Source organism: Mercenaria mercenaria, unplaced genomic scaffold (genome assembly GCF_021730395.1).
Source record: "Mercenaria mercenaria strain notata unplaced genomic scaffold, MADL_Memer_1 contig_2842, whole genome shotgun sequence".
NCBI classification, from domain to species: domain Eukaryota; kingdom Metazoa; phylum Mollusca; class Bivalvia; order Venerida; family Veneridae; genus Mercenaria; species Mercenaria mercenaria.
The window spans coordinates 24,680-40,782 of NW_026460926.1; positions in this window are offsets into that span (position 1 = coordinate 24,680).

Consider the following 16,103-nt stretch of genomic DNA (forward strand, 5'->3'; position numbering starts at 1 on the left):
CAAAAAATAAAACTTTTATCAATCAGATGACTTTCAGAAAAAAAAGTACTATTCAATACGAAAATGCCCGGCCTGTAGAAACTGATAACTAAGTGAAATGAAAACAGACAATATTGACGGGTAAGAGTAAAAAATGATATAAGAAACGCTGTCAGTCTCGTGGAACTACACTAGATATTATCTATAATCAATCGGCATTCTTTACTTTTGGAAAAATCAAAGAAAACAGACAGTAATAAATGCATCGCAGAAATCTAACAAATATAATGTTGGTAGTAGGCACACCTCTTTGGAATGGGTATTTGTCGGCCGCATGGAAATGAACACATCTTTGAGAGGGTTTTGCCGTCTTAAACTCAGATTACTACCTGTAAAACGTACACCAGAATTGGCTGCTCTGTAGAATTTCTTGTGGACATATTTCAAAAATGGTTTTAAAAGGTATTTTATAGACATAGTACTAGAGATCAGTCAATAACACAAATATTAATCCTATCCTGCATTTACCTGTTCACCTGCATGACACAAGTTAATAGGGAACATCTTATATGAATGGTCATCAATTTGATGTTAAGAAAAGATAGCCTTGGATACATATCTTACAGTGCCATTTACAATGTTTTATTTTTTGTCCATGTGGTTTTGTTATATAATGTTAAAGTATCTCAATACTTCTTTTAGAAAGGTTTTCATGAATATTTTATGAATACGGATGTATATGTAATGTCATGAAAAGTGAGACTTAAATAAAATATTGTGTTGTATTGTTGTATAATGTAGTTACATTTTCGCTGTTTTCTTTATTTTAGTTATTCCTTGTTACTGCGCAAATGTTTAGCTTTTTCAATTATATTATCAGTAAAGTAGTGTTAATATCATAATCATCAGGAATGTCACAAGTTTCATTTTAGGTACTAGTCTAGTTAGCACATTTTAGATTCTTCATTATTTTAATGGTTCTTCTATATCTTTTTAATGGTTCTTATATTTCTTTCTATGACCCTATCTTATCAATGGCTCTTTTTATCTTTTCAATGACCCTTTCTTTTTTATGGTTCTTATTTATATTTTAAATGGCCCTTATGGATCATTTAATGACTTATTTATCTTGTTAATTTCAATGGCTATTTTTTATCTTTTAATGGCTCTTATTTATCATTTAAATGGTTTGCATTTATCTTGTCGCTGGCTTCCTCTATTGAATGACTCTTATTTACTTTTTAATGGCTTTTAATGGCTCATATGTCCGCCCGGTTAGCTCAGCAGGTAGAACGTTGGTCTACTCGGTAGAACGTTGGTCTACGGATCTCGGGGTCGTGAGTTCGATCCTTGGGCGGGGCGTATGTTCTCCGTGACTATTTGATAAACGACATTGTGTCTGAAATCATTAGTCCTCCACCTCTGATTCATGTGGGGAAGTTGGCAGTTACTTGCGGAGAACAGGTTTGTACTGGTACAGAATCCAGGAACACTGGTTAGGTTAACTGCCCGCCGTTACATGACTGAAATACTGTTGAAAAACGGCGTTAAACCCAAAACAAACAAACAAACAAACAAAATGGCTCATATTTATCCAAAACTTTTTGATGTATTGTTTTACCATAAGAATTGTGGCATGTACATGTGTGAAACCTGTCGGGTGTATGCAATGTTTGCATCTACTGTAATCATATTATAAACTGGATATGTGCAGCAGCATGAACTTATTAATATGCCCCTGAAATATTTCAAAGTTCATTGCACACCACTGCTATGTTCTTCACTTCTATGAACAATAACATCACAATGTAGAATTTGGTTGCAATTGTATACAGTAGAAAAGTATATATCATCTTTTTGTAATAACATTCTGAATTTTATTATGGCCACGGTTTTGAAGCCTATCAGAAATGTTTGGTTTAGATTACCTTAAATAATCAAATATCAACTTTACGTTCTTGATTGAATAAACCAACTTGCAAATGTATGACAAAGGATAAATGTCTATATTTTTCAATGCCCACGCAATCATCCGGGAATTGATGTACATTTTTTTTTGTATTTTTCTGTAATCATAAAAGAATGGGAGAATTTACAATCTGTCTACCTTCATAATTTAAAACGTTCTTAGAAAATAGTCGTGAGGTGCAATTTATTTTGAAATATTACGGGTATATAATTATAGGTGATCGCAGTTGTGCATGTGCGTTTTGTATATACTCCTTGGATATATCATATTTGTGCACAAAACTAATAAGTAAATTTAAATATAATTCACGAGAGATGACAAATATTTTTTCATCGTGACTGCAAACATTGAACCAGCCTGTTGTAGTCTTAAATATAGGAAAGAGTTCGCTTGCCTCTTTTTGTCCTGCTTGTGCTTTGTTGACTCTTGTTTTTCTACTAGCTAGAATTGTGTGTCTTTTCATTTTTGTGTGTCAACTCAATTTTAATTATATAACTGACATGCTTTTTATGTTTATGCTACTTTTGAGCCAGCTTGCATGAATGTTAGCCTTTGAGTTTTATTATGGCCTATTTACTTAAATGATTCGTGCATATGTTAATTCCCTTTTGCATGTTAAGATAGAAACCTTTTTTGTATACCGAAAGGTACCATCTACCGTACCAACAATGTACAGCAATATGTGTGCACTACTTGCAGAGAACAGGTTTGTACTGGTACAGAATCCAGGAACAATGGTAAGGTTAACTGCCTGCCGTTACATGACTGAAATACTGTTGAAAAGCGGCGTTAATTAAACCATAAATAAAACAAACAAAATGTATGCATTACTAGTAATATAAGTAATGAGTACTTGAAAAGTTCACGAACGGTCATGGTCCCTTTTAAACTTACTCTTTTTAATACGATTCTGGCTTCGGGTGTCCTACCATACTCTTGGTTAATTAGATGTATAAAGCCCATTTTTATAGACCTATTACAATACTTAGTTGTCTCGGAAAAGTTTTTACAGCTGTACTTAACAACCGTATAAATGAATTTCTTAATGATAACCATATTTTAAATGAAACTCAGGCCGGATTTAGATTCGGGTACTCTACAAGTGACCATATCTTTACTTTTACTCTTTGTTTCCTTATTGAAAAATTAAGGTCAGAGAAGAAAAAGTTGATGTTCTCTTTTATAGATATTTCAGTTGCTTTCGATTCATTGTCTCGTGTAGGACTTCAAAAATGGAATAAATTGTATGAAACTGGCATATCAGGCAAAATCCTTAACGTCATCCGTAATATGTATTCTGACATTAAGTCATGCGTCAATGTAAATGGTCAAACATCTGCCTTCTTCTCTAGCTTCACCGGGGTGAGACAGGGTGAGAATCTCTCGCCTGTACTCTTCTCCCTATACCTTAATGACCTAGAATCTGTCCTCATTCGAGATGACAACAGCATCATAATTGATTTTCACGGGAATAACGCTCTGCATTTTTTGAAAATATTATTACTATTCTATGCAGACGATACAGTTATAATAGGTAAAATGAGACTAATTTCCATTCATGCCTAGATAACTTCTACAACTGTTGTCATATGCGGAAGTTAAAAATTAATTTCTCCAAAACAAAAGTTGTCATCTTTGGTACTAATAAACCCAGCAAGTACATTTTCAAAATTAATGGTCACTCTATAGAAACTGTTAAAGAATATAAATATTTAGGTGTAATTTTCTCAAGCTCTGGATCTTTTCTATCTTATAGAAAACGTGTAGTTTCACAGGCAAATAAAGCCATGGACTTGTTATATAAGAGGATCAATAACCTTGACCTTCCTATCGATTTACAGTTGAAGTTATTCGACCACACAGTCCTCCTTATTCTAACGTACGGGAGTGATATATGGGATTTTGAAAATTTGGATATGGTAGAGCAAATCCACACCAATTTTCTACGCAAAATTACTAAGACCAGAAAAAGTACCCCTAGATATATGTTGTATGCTGAACTTGGACGCTACCCTATCGAAATAATCATTACATCCCGAATAGTTAACTTCTGGACCAAGTTAATTTTGTCCCAAAACACTAAATATTCTTATAGTTGTTATCTACATATGATACAGTCAACTCATACCTTTAAATGGGCTGCTTTCGTTAAACTAATTCTTGACTCAACTGGAAATTCTCACTTATGGTTGAACCAGCACTCACTAAGTTGTAAAACTATACATAAACATAAACGTACCTTGACTGATCAATACATACAGGCCTGGTCTTCGAAACTTTTAAAGATAGCATATCTTTTGAGGAATATGTTACTTTACTTCCGAATTCCCTTAGACTCCCAATTATGCATTTCCGTACAGGCAACCATAGATTCCCAATAGAAACAGGTCGGTGGAGCCAGTCATTTATTCCACACGAGGAGCGTAAGTGTGTTCTGTGCCCTTTAAATGACTTATACGATGGTAAAATTCAACAACAACACGTGAATATTTATCTTTGATCAACGTTTCGGCGCTTACGCCTTCATCAGGATAAATACATAATAAAACAACGGACGTGACGTCATGAAGTAAACGTTACGTTGAATGGCGGAAAACGTATAGATCTACTGTTTTTTTAAAATATTACATAAATTAATGTGAATAATAAATAGCAAGTTTAGTACATTACGGATATAAGAATACAGGATTTCCTATAGCAGTATATATAAAAAACCATAAATAGGAAAAAACGCAATAGTACTAAACAAACACATATACATGTAAAATTCATTACACATTAAACAATGTTTTTGAATTAAGTCCATCAGGATTGAGTGTTTTTAACTTATGAATCCAGAATGTTTCCTTGCATAACCGGTTAATTTGATTATTTACCACATCAATAGGCATAAATGTGAAGTCATCAATACTATGGTCATCTTGATTAAAATGACCAGCAACCAACGTGGAATATGCAGGATCTGTAAAATTAGATATGTCAAATTTATGGCTATTCATACGCCGTGAAACCTGTTGCATAGTCTGCCCAACATATTGCATATTGCATCTTTTACACGTTATTAAGTATACAACATCTTTAGATTGACAGTTTGTATCATATCGTAAAGAAAATGTTTCTCCTGTAACTGTACTGCTAAATGAGGATCCAGAGTTGATTCGTAGACAGTGGGAACATCGTTTCCTGTTACATTTCTGTGTGATGTATGTTTCAGTGTTCAGTTTGAAGTCGGAACTTACTAAGTAGTCGCTTAAATTTCTTGTACGTCTGTACGCCACTATAGGTTTGTATTCGTCATGAACAAATTTAACATTTGTATTCTTTGCAATGTTCAGAAGATCCCAATACTTGTGAATTGTTCCACCTATATTTGGTAATGATGGATTATATTCTACGGTGAAAGGAATAACACTTGTTTTATTTTTATCTGAAGGCGTCAGGGCTTCGTTTTGTGACGACCTCGACACCTTATTGAATGCACTGTCTATCACAGAATCCGGAAAATTTCTATCTTTGAAGTAGCTCCGTAAATTAGTAAGAGATGAGTTGAATTTTTCGTCATTAGAAATAATTCTCCTGTACCGCTTTGCCTGACTGTATGGGATTCCATCTTTGCATTGTTTCGGATGACAAGAGGTGTAATCTAGGTATTGATGGGTATTTGTTTCTTTCACGTAAATATCAGTGTCAATTCCTAGCGATTTGTTTTTGGATACTTGTACATCTAAGAACGAAACAGTACTTTCTGATATTGTAGTAGTAAATTTGATATTTGGATGAAATTTGTTAAGATCGTCGATAAAGGACTCTAACTCTTCTAACGAGTGGTTCCAAATCATAAAAATGTCATCTAGGAACCGTAACCACAGAGATGGCTTAACTCCCCTTGAGTGAAGGAAATCCTGTTCAAGTTTTCCCATGAAGAGAGATGCATATGATGGTGCCATGGAACTCCCCATTGCTGTACCCATCTTTTGTAAATAAAACTGTTCACAGAATTTGAAGTAGTTATTTTATTTTTTTTTTTCTTTAAATGACTTGGGAGACGAATTTCATTACTTACTTGTATGCGCCTTCTTTAAAGAAGAGCGAACTAAACTTATCCCTAGAAAATTCTATACAAGACCTAATATGCCGAAATTCAAGGAATTGCTTGCCACTAGAAATCCGAAACAGCTTATGAATCTTGTTAAATACGTTCGGTTTCTCATGAATGCCTTTAGCCGTTCACAAGTTTAAATTTATCGTGACAGTATTCATTTAATATGCCAGCCCACTAATTTACTTTATATATATATATTTTTCAAGCTGAAGTATTAATCTATGTCCGTTTTATAGTTACAGTATTTATCTATGTCCTTCTTATAGTTACAGTATTCATCTAGGTCTGTTCACAAGTTTAAATATATAGTTACAGTATTGATCTATGTCCGTTCACAACTTTTTTTTTCCTTGTTTCAGTATTAATCTATGTCCGTTTTATAGTTACAGTATCCATCTAGGTCCGTTCACAAGTTTAAATTTATAGTTACAGCATTAAACTATGTCCGTTTACAATTTTAAATTTAGAGTTACAGTACAACTTTAATGTTTTAATTTCAGAATTCATCTTTGTTCGGTTTATAGATACTGTACTCATCTATGTCCGTTCACGTGTTTTAATTTATAGCTTCAGTATTCAACTATGCCCATTTACAAGTTTAAATCTATATTTACAGACTTTTCATCTACGCCTGTTCACAACTTTATTTTTTTAGTTTTAGTATGCATCTATGTCCGTTTTATAGTTACAGTATTCATCAATATCCGTTCACAATTTTAAAATTTAAAGTTACAGTATTCACTTAAGTCCATTTTAAAGGTACAGTACTCGTTTATGTCCGTTCATAAGTTTAAATTTATAGTTACAGTATCTATATATGTATAATCCATTGTTATAATTATGTTTTTGTAGTTGCTGAGGTTGTTTTTATTAAGAAGAAAAAAAAACATAAATGGCTGTGACAACCGGCGATTACTGCCCCTGCCCGTGTATACAAACTGCTAGCACTCTTGTCGTCCGTTTTATATATTTCCGCAATATATTAAATTTAGATAAAACAAAAGAAAAAGATTAACCACTTTCCCCACAAACATAAAATGTATTTATCACCAATACCAATCCCGTTTGTGAATTTCTTGTATATATATTTTGCGCACATGTTATTGCAAAATGTTATTTTGTAATCTGTGCTTCTTCAATAAAGCTATGTTCTGTTCTGTTCAGTAAGTGTTGGTCGAGTGATGCTCGTGTGGAAAAGGCGTACAGCTTACAAAGCCAACATTCATGTATTATACATGCAGCATCTGCACCTATAATTATACAAACCAGTAGCTTATTTTAATAAGTAAACTTGAAGTGTCATTGTGGGGACATGAAGTTTACAGTGTTTTGCAATCTGCAATTTTATAATCCTAAAAATGTGTATTTCCTTAACTGTATGCATGCTTGTCTGTACTGTATGCATGCTTGTCAGTATACCCCGGGTGGTCAGACACGTGTTCCCTTTGTGCTTTTTTCTGTTTTCCATAGTGAAACCAATCTGTTGTCATCTGAACAGAAAGATTAGACATTCAGACGTCGGCAAGAGCCGGATCAGATAACTATGGAGTATGTGTTCATTATGTTTTTTTCCTTTCCTTTTTACTTCCATAAGGAGCATATTTTTAGCATGTTTAACTGCAAATATGACTTCTTAATTTTATAATGTCATGGTTTTTGGATGCTTTATCTTGGTTAATTTCTGTTTTATATAGTTTGTTGGAAAATAGCTCATGAGTTCATGGTAATTTGTTATATTGTATCCTGTATCTTATCTTGTATATCAATTAAAAAAATTATCTTTGTTAATTTCTGTTTTATGTCGGTTTGTCGAAAAACAGTACAAGAAATAATGCTAATTTGTTATATTGTATCTTGTATCTTAACTTATCTTGTATCCTTTTTTTTATGAAATTTGTCAAATTTATCAATTGAAAAGTGTGAAAAGCAGCAAACAATATTACCTACACGACTGTGAATATGAAAATACTGCCTGTTGTTCTAAAACAAGTATGGTAGAGTCCCGCTCTTGCAGACCTGGAGCGGTATTCTGCGCACGACCGGAAGTGATTATCAATTGGGGCGCACGACAAAAAATACGCAAATTATTGCTTGTCCGCACGCATTTAGTGTATGATATTACCATGATTACAAAATATATACATTAAAGATACTTTTCAAGGGGTGCTTACCAAAAATATACTGACTGGCGAACAGTACAGATCTTGATCAGTCTGTAGATTACAATCAGCCTACACATCCGTGCCGTCTGATCAAGATCTGTACTGTTCGCCAGTCAGTATATTTTTGGTAAGCACCCCTTGAAAAAGTTAATGGTACGGTCCAAATGGAAAGATGGACAAGTGCATTATAGAAATTTAGCAAGGTAATGGTAACGGTCTATCTACCTTTATGCTTACTTGAATTAACCAATCACAAACTTACCAATAAACAATGTGCATCTTATGCATACAGGGGCCTGCGAGTGGATAAAGTCACTGACTACAAATCACTTTCCCTTCACCGATGTGGGTTCGATCCTCATTCGGGGCATTTAATTATTTATGTGAGGAGGCCACCCAGCTGGCTAACGGAAGGTCGGTGGGTCTACCCAGGTTCCCGCCCATAATGAAATAATGCATGGAGGGGCCCCTCCTCGACCACAAAAGCTGGAAAGTCGCCATATGACCTATAATTGTGTCGGTGCGTGTAACGTAACACAACAAGAGTCTGAACGTTTTTGATGTTTATTTACACAATAGAATATTTTGTACATAACTTATGTAATCCGCTTTGTATATAATTTCTTAAGCCTGATCTTAACAAGTGTCATATCTAAAACCTAACTTGATATTAATATCTATAAGACCCATTTTCTAGGTTTTAGCTTCGGACACCAGGCTCACACCTGAACTGTCCTAGACCCTTCTCCCATATACTAAATATCTGTCACTATATATATAGCCATCCTAACATCAGTTATATGCACAGTCTGACAATCTGACGTATAAAACGTATGGGTTTGATATAATACTATTACCTAAAATGCATCAACAATATATCAACTTGACAGATGTGTACTGGTCATAATTATGCCCAAGCTGGTGTACTGTCTAACCTTATATAACAATTTAAAACAAATAAAATAAATAATCTTTGATTATTTTACATGCAATGTTAAACCCAACAGAAAAGCATCTTATACTTACAAAAGAATGCACACACATCTTATAATTTTTCGATATTGATAGAGAGAATTTATACGAACTAAGTCGCCACCACAATATACCAGACCAGTAACTGCAAAGCGCCTAGCATACTATGGAAAGCCTTGAATTCTTTTGTTGAAAATGACTGATATGCCTGGTTAAATGTCGTCCTGTTGGGTCCGAGATACGAGGGATGTTCGAAATGAATTGCTTATTTCTATCTGGAGACTTCAAATTTCAAGTTAGCCCAAAAGGGCTCATTTCATGCCCTCGAAGTACTCCCCGTGGCTAGAAATGCAAAGTTTCAGCCGATGTATCCACTTCTTGAAGGCGTCACGGTACGCTGATTTGGGCACAGTAATAAGGTACTGATGAATGGCAGATCCAAGTGCCTGTCGGGACTGGTATTTCCGCCCAGCAAGGAATGCTTTCAATTTCGGAAACAAAAATAAATCACATGGGGCAAGGTCTGGGGAAAACGGGGGTGAGGCAAAACAGTTACTTTTTCTTTCTTCAAAAACGCCGTAACTATTGCGGAGGTATGAGCGGGGGCATTGTCTTGTAGAAGACGGACATGTTTAAAACCAGTGGCAGGGCGTCGTTTCTGATAATACTTTTTCAGTTTCTTCAGTACTACGTCTTTGTAGTACTTTCCGGTGATGCTTTTGCCCTTTTTCACCGGCACTTTTATTGCGACTCCTTCACCAGAGAAGAAGATTGCATACAAAACCTTCTTTGCACTCAAAGAACGTTTGGCAATTATTGGGCGTTTGCTGTGTTTAGTGGCCCAGATCTTATTGCTAACCTTTCTGACGGGCTCAAAATAATGGACCCAGGTTTCATCACCTGTGACGACATTGGCAAACTGCTTTTTGTCATATTTTGGAAACATATGAAGCAGCTTTTTGGCCACTTTAACCCGTTGCCTCTTTTGCTCATCAGTCAACAGATGTGGCACCCATCTAGCAGAATTCTTTCTGACTTTCAAATGCTTCTTCAAAATAAGGTGAACCGTTGATAGTGATATGCCTACCTTTCGTGCAATATCACGAACTGTAAATCTGGCATCTCCTTCAATGATTTCCTTTATTTTGGAAACGATTTCTTTACGAGATGCAGATTTTGGCCTACCTGATTTCGGTGCATTTTTGATGGACTCTACACCAGACTCAAATTTCTGTTTCCATAGCCGAACTGTGTCATAAGACACACAAGAAGGTCCATAAGCAGTAGAAAGTTCAATCATCAGCTGCTTCAAAGAACAACCAAGTTTTGAGCGAGCTTTGATGTAAGCCCGTATTTCATCTTTCTTGTCGACGCTTCTACCAACCATTTTTACTACAGTGGTCAATGATTGCGTGTATTCAAATGGCAAATTTTATGTCTTACACTTAGTCTAACATGTACATTTATACACCGTTGTGTAGGTATTGAATAACCCTATACAGGTAGGTATTGGTTTTTATCGTGCCCCACGTGGATATCGAGCTAGAGGACAATAAGCAATTCATATCGAACACTCCTCGTACAATACTGAGGGTGGAAATCACATTGTGTCCAGTTATTGAAGTGTTATGTTGTGTGCTGATTATATTTTCTTCAGTTAAGTCAATGTATTGTTGAGTGCTATAGTCATTATGTTCAGTTCTTGAAAGAAACAGGCATATGAGATAACAAAATTATTTTCAGTTAAAAAGATGCACTGTGGGGTGTTGCATTATTATGTACAGTTATAATAATATGCTGTTAGGTGCTAAACTCATCATGTTCAACTATGAGAATAAACCGTTGAGTGGTATTATCATCATGTTTAGCTGAGACAGTGTATTATTGAGTAGTACTCACAGTCAAATCAATGTGTTGTTCGGTGTGAAGGTCGTTATGTTCAGTTCTTAAAAGAAACAGGCATGTGGTAACAAAATTATTGACTTGACTGAAGAAAACATAATCAGCACATAACATAATGATCGTACCATTTAACAGTTTTTTTTCACGACTGAACATAATAAAAATAACACCCATGAGCATATCATTACAATTGAAAATAATGTGAGTATTACTCAATAACACACTGCTTCAGCTAAACGTAATGATGGTACCACTCATCTGTTTATTCTCATAGTTGAACATAATGCGTAGAGCACCAAACAGCATATCATTATAACTGAACATAATTGTGTTACCACATGCCTGTTTATTTTAAGAGACATATCAGTCATTCTCAACATAAGACAGTCTAGGCGTTCCATACCTACCGGTTCAAACGAGCGCGTACATGTATGCCACAGCAAATCCGATTATTTCGATGCTGCTTTATATACACACCCGAATTGTACTACACATTCGTACTGGTTCAACATTTGCATATATACTCAAATCTCTGTTTTCATGTCTCACAAATCAGCAGTGATATTTTAGTCTTTTCAACTGAATTGAACCAGAAAAGCTATATTTTCTCTCTCTGAAAGTTAACTGGATCTCGAGGATACACTGAATATATATAGAGATAATTCAGAACAAGTTCGTATTATAAATTATTATATGACAGAGAGAATTTATACGAACTAAATCACCGCCACAATATACCAGACCAATTATGGCAAAGCGCATAGCAGTACAAACGAGCGCGTACATACCATAACATTTGCATGAAAACAGAGATTTGAGTGTATATGCATCACTGAATAGCAAACAGTGTAGACCATGATCAGCGTGCACGGATGTGCAGGCTGATCTTGGTCTACACTGGTTGCAAAGGCAGAATCAGTTGCCGACAGCGGGCTATCATTCAAGTTCTCAGTTGCCGACAGCAGGCTATCATTCAAGTGAATGATAGCCTGCTGTCGGCAACTGATTCTGCCTTTGCAACCAGTGCATACCAAGATCATGGTCTACACTGTTTGCTATTCAGTGAACACCCCTTTGAATAAGAAGTGGTACTGCCCAAATTAAACGATGGACCAGTCCAATATAGAAATTTAGCAGGGTAAGGGTTAATAAAAATAATGCTCCTAGATATGTATGTCTTTCTCATGTCAAAAAAATAAAAACTGCATAAGAAAAAATATGATGCATGCTGATACATTGCTTAAATTTACCATTACTTTACTAAACTTGGTCTTAAATCCATTTATGATGTCTGTTTTGTACCATCCTGCAGTAACTGATCTTTATCAGTTTTCATATTAAAATATACAGACACAAAAACCCTCAAGCAATTATAGATACAATAACTGATCAGTAATAGAATCTGATGTCTGGACCTTAATTAGTGCCTACAATTCATTTCTTAAAGACAAATCAATATCTTTTCATTTTAATTTCAAAATTTCTAGACAAATTAACTATTGTTTATTGTTTATTATTCAAAGTCTCATTATTATCAGAAGAGAAACAAGAGCTGTACAATGACAGCATGCTTGACTATTTGAAATCATCACACAATTCAACAGGATACAAACTTAGGCACATAGACATTTCAAACAACATTTGCTGAAACACAGCAGTTAGGGGCAAGTGGTTTAAAGCTAACCAGCTTCACCACATGTCCACAGAGGCCCCAAAGATGAAATAAATACAAATTGCAAGAATCATTTGCTATTTGTTACATCAGCTTCAAAAGTGGTTAACTGCCCTCAACATCAATGCAGTTAGCCAGTTAACTTCCTCTTTATTCCAAGTTAGATAACCAGTTAACTGCCTCTTTATTCCAAGGTAGATAACCAGTTAACTGCCTCTATTCCAAGGTAGATAACCAGTAAGCTGCCTCTTTATTCCAAGGTAGATAACCAGTAAAATGCCTTTTTATTCCAAGGTAGTTAAGCAGTTAACTGATTTAAATAAACATAGTTATCCAGTTAACTGCTTCTTATGTCAATGCAGTTAAACACTTTATGCTAAAGTGATGATTATAACTTTTTATAAATAAACTCACGGTACACTATCATAAGAAATAAGGGCCTCATATGAGTTACAAGCTCTTTATACCTGTAAGGTCCTGGACCAATCATCCAATAGCTAACGATATCCGTTTTATTTCGTGCAAATTGCTTTTCAAATGACCGAGTTATATAAAACAAAAACAGTGCGTTTTATTCGACCTGGCGGGGCGGAGTTAATCTCCGACTTATGCAAATAATCGTAATCTCAAATATCGAGCAAAACAGGTAGAGCAATATAATTGTTTAATTTCGCAGTGCATAGTGCATTTTATCTAACCTGGCGGGGCGGATGTAATGTCTGACTTATGCAAATAATGATAATCTCAAAAAACGAGCAATATAGGTAGAGCCGTAACCAACGACTAAAATTCAACGCTACTTTGGTTACAATGTAAGGTAGATGGCCACTGAATAAGAAATTAGGTTACCGAATATACTACATATATCCTGCACAATAAAACCCCACCCCGCCAGATCGATTTAAACGCACAATATTTCAAACTGAAAAACATGCAGTCATACACACTGACAAATTTACTTGTCACATTGTAAAATGGATTCGTAGCTATATTAAATGCCACGTTAGGCTTGATATAGGTTCAAAGCAGATATTTGATGACTATGTGGTGTATATGAACCTCAGGCCATTTCAATGCACACAGTTTTTAGGTGGGTTAAAGCTTTTAAAGCTGGGAAATTATCTGTCGAAGATGATACCCGTTCTGGTAGGCCTTAAACCTCGCTAACTTCGCTGCTGTAAAAGCTTTGGTCGAACAGGATGCGCGATTTTCGGAGTTGTACTGGCATATCAGAAGGCAGTGTACAAACAATTCTGAAAAAAAAAACGTATGGACCTGAGAAAGGTTTGCGCTAGATGGGTACCTCATTTGCTCATTGAGGAGCAAAAAGAAACAACGCCTTTAATGTGCCCGGAAACTTTTGAACATATACAGAGGTTGTGATAGTCGGGTTAACAGGTAACGAAACTGAGGGGCACATGTTTTGAGTCACAGAGAAGGGCTGATAATAAGCAGTGGAAGCGAAAAGATCAAAAACGCCCCTGTATTGCCAAGAGAACCATAAGTTCGAAAATGATGTTGTAAGCAATTTTCTTCAATTCTAGTGGGCCAGTCGTTCAATGTTGATGGGTTTGTGGGTGTCCGACCACAGCTGATGGTTCAGAATGCTCCGTGAGGGTGCCATGTTTGAGGTAACCTCATGGGTTCTCTTTAATGTGTATTTTAAGAATGTATATCCCTGTATGACACGTTATCATATATTGTAATTTAATTTTTGCAGTATTTGCGTTGTCAATTACTGACGTATTTTTTCATAGTATTATCAGTTGTATCGTTTTATGATTGCTACACTGGTATAGGATTGGGATACCATTGGAAGATTTTACCAGGAAAGCAATATCCTGACGCAAAAGCGCTTTCGACCCGAGGGTCTCCTTCAGTTGCTATAAAATCTAAATCCTACGTTAGCAGAATCTTATTGATCTGTATTAATATTTGTATTCACTTTTCATTTATAATTCATAATCAATATATTACGTGGATTCACGTTAGATTTTTATTAAAGCCTGAAAACATTATTGCGTTTATGCCCTGTCAGGGTAGGTTCCTGAATATCCAGGAGAAACCTGCGCTATGTACGAGGTAGGTTCTCGTTATTTTGTATAGCGTGTAAAACTAAAATAGTATTGTCCGTAAGTATTGACCTGGCACTCATTAATCTTCGCCAATATTTTCGGGCGTTTTCGTTAATTTACGCAATATTAGTATCCTGAAAGTATCTACATTACTAAAGTAACATGTAAAGTTAATCAATGACATGGTGGCGTAGAGGTAAGGTGTCTGACTAGCACGCACGTTACCATGGGTTCGAAATCACTTACGGGATAGATCTTTTTTCAATTTAATGCATTGTAAGGTTATCGATTACATTATTTTTATGTGTCATATTTCATAAATTTTGATTGTTTTCTCTTGTAATATTTTCTTTTCCTGGAACGTTGGTGACAGGTAACTTGTCTTTTTATCTAAGATACTATTAAAACAATTTTATTCCATTATTTTATAACTGGAAAATATGATTGCTCTAAATAAATGAACCATAGATAGCACGATACGTTTGATCAAATGAATATTAAGTCTGCATATAAAATTTGGGGAAAAAATATATGTTCGGACGTAGAACTCGAACCTACAATCCTGATTTTGGCAGGTAAACGCTTTGTCCGCACAGCTACCTGCACATGCGACAGTATATCAGTTAAAACGATATATGTACTATTTAGTTATACCGCTATTTATATTCGGACACCGAAAATTAATTTACGGAAATACACGGAATATTCATGAGTGTCAGGTCAATACTTACGGACAATAATAAAGGCTTTATTTTGTATTGTTTGTAAGATCTAACAAACAATAGATTTAGGCTTAAAAGAATAATGTTAGCCAAAATAATTTAGCTACATCAAAATATAGAACTGCGAGTGATTCCTTGAAGCTCTGACATATTTACCTAACGGTACCCACATAAATTGATACCTGGGGATGTAACGTTTTAGTCATGGTGAGATCCTTTCAAGATCATACGGTACAAATGCAGACTAATTGGTGTCGGTGGCCGTAATATTAATGAATTAATGCTCATTTTCTATTTTTATTTCTCATATCGAATATTGTTTTGGTACTTAGATATTTTACCTTAGCGCTTGTGATTAAATATTTAAATACATTAAATTTTAATGTAAGAAGAAGCCTTTATCCGTTTATTACTTTGTATTATACTTTAGATAAAGTCTTATTCAACTACTTAAATTCATAATATTTGACTGTAAGAAGAAGACTTTATCAGTCTAGACAATGTATTATATTTAGAATAACATCGCATTTTGATAGATTTATTTACAT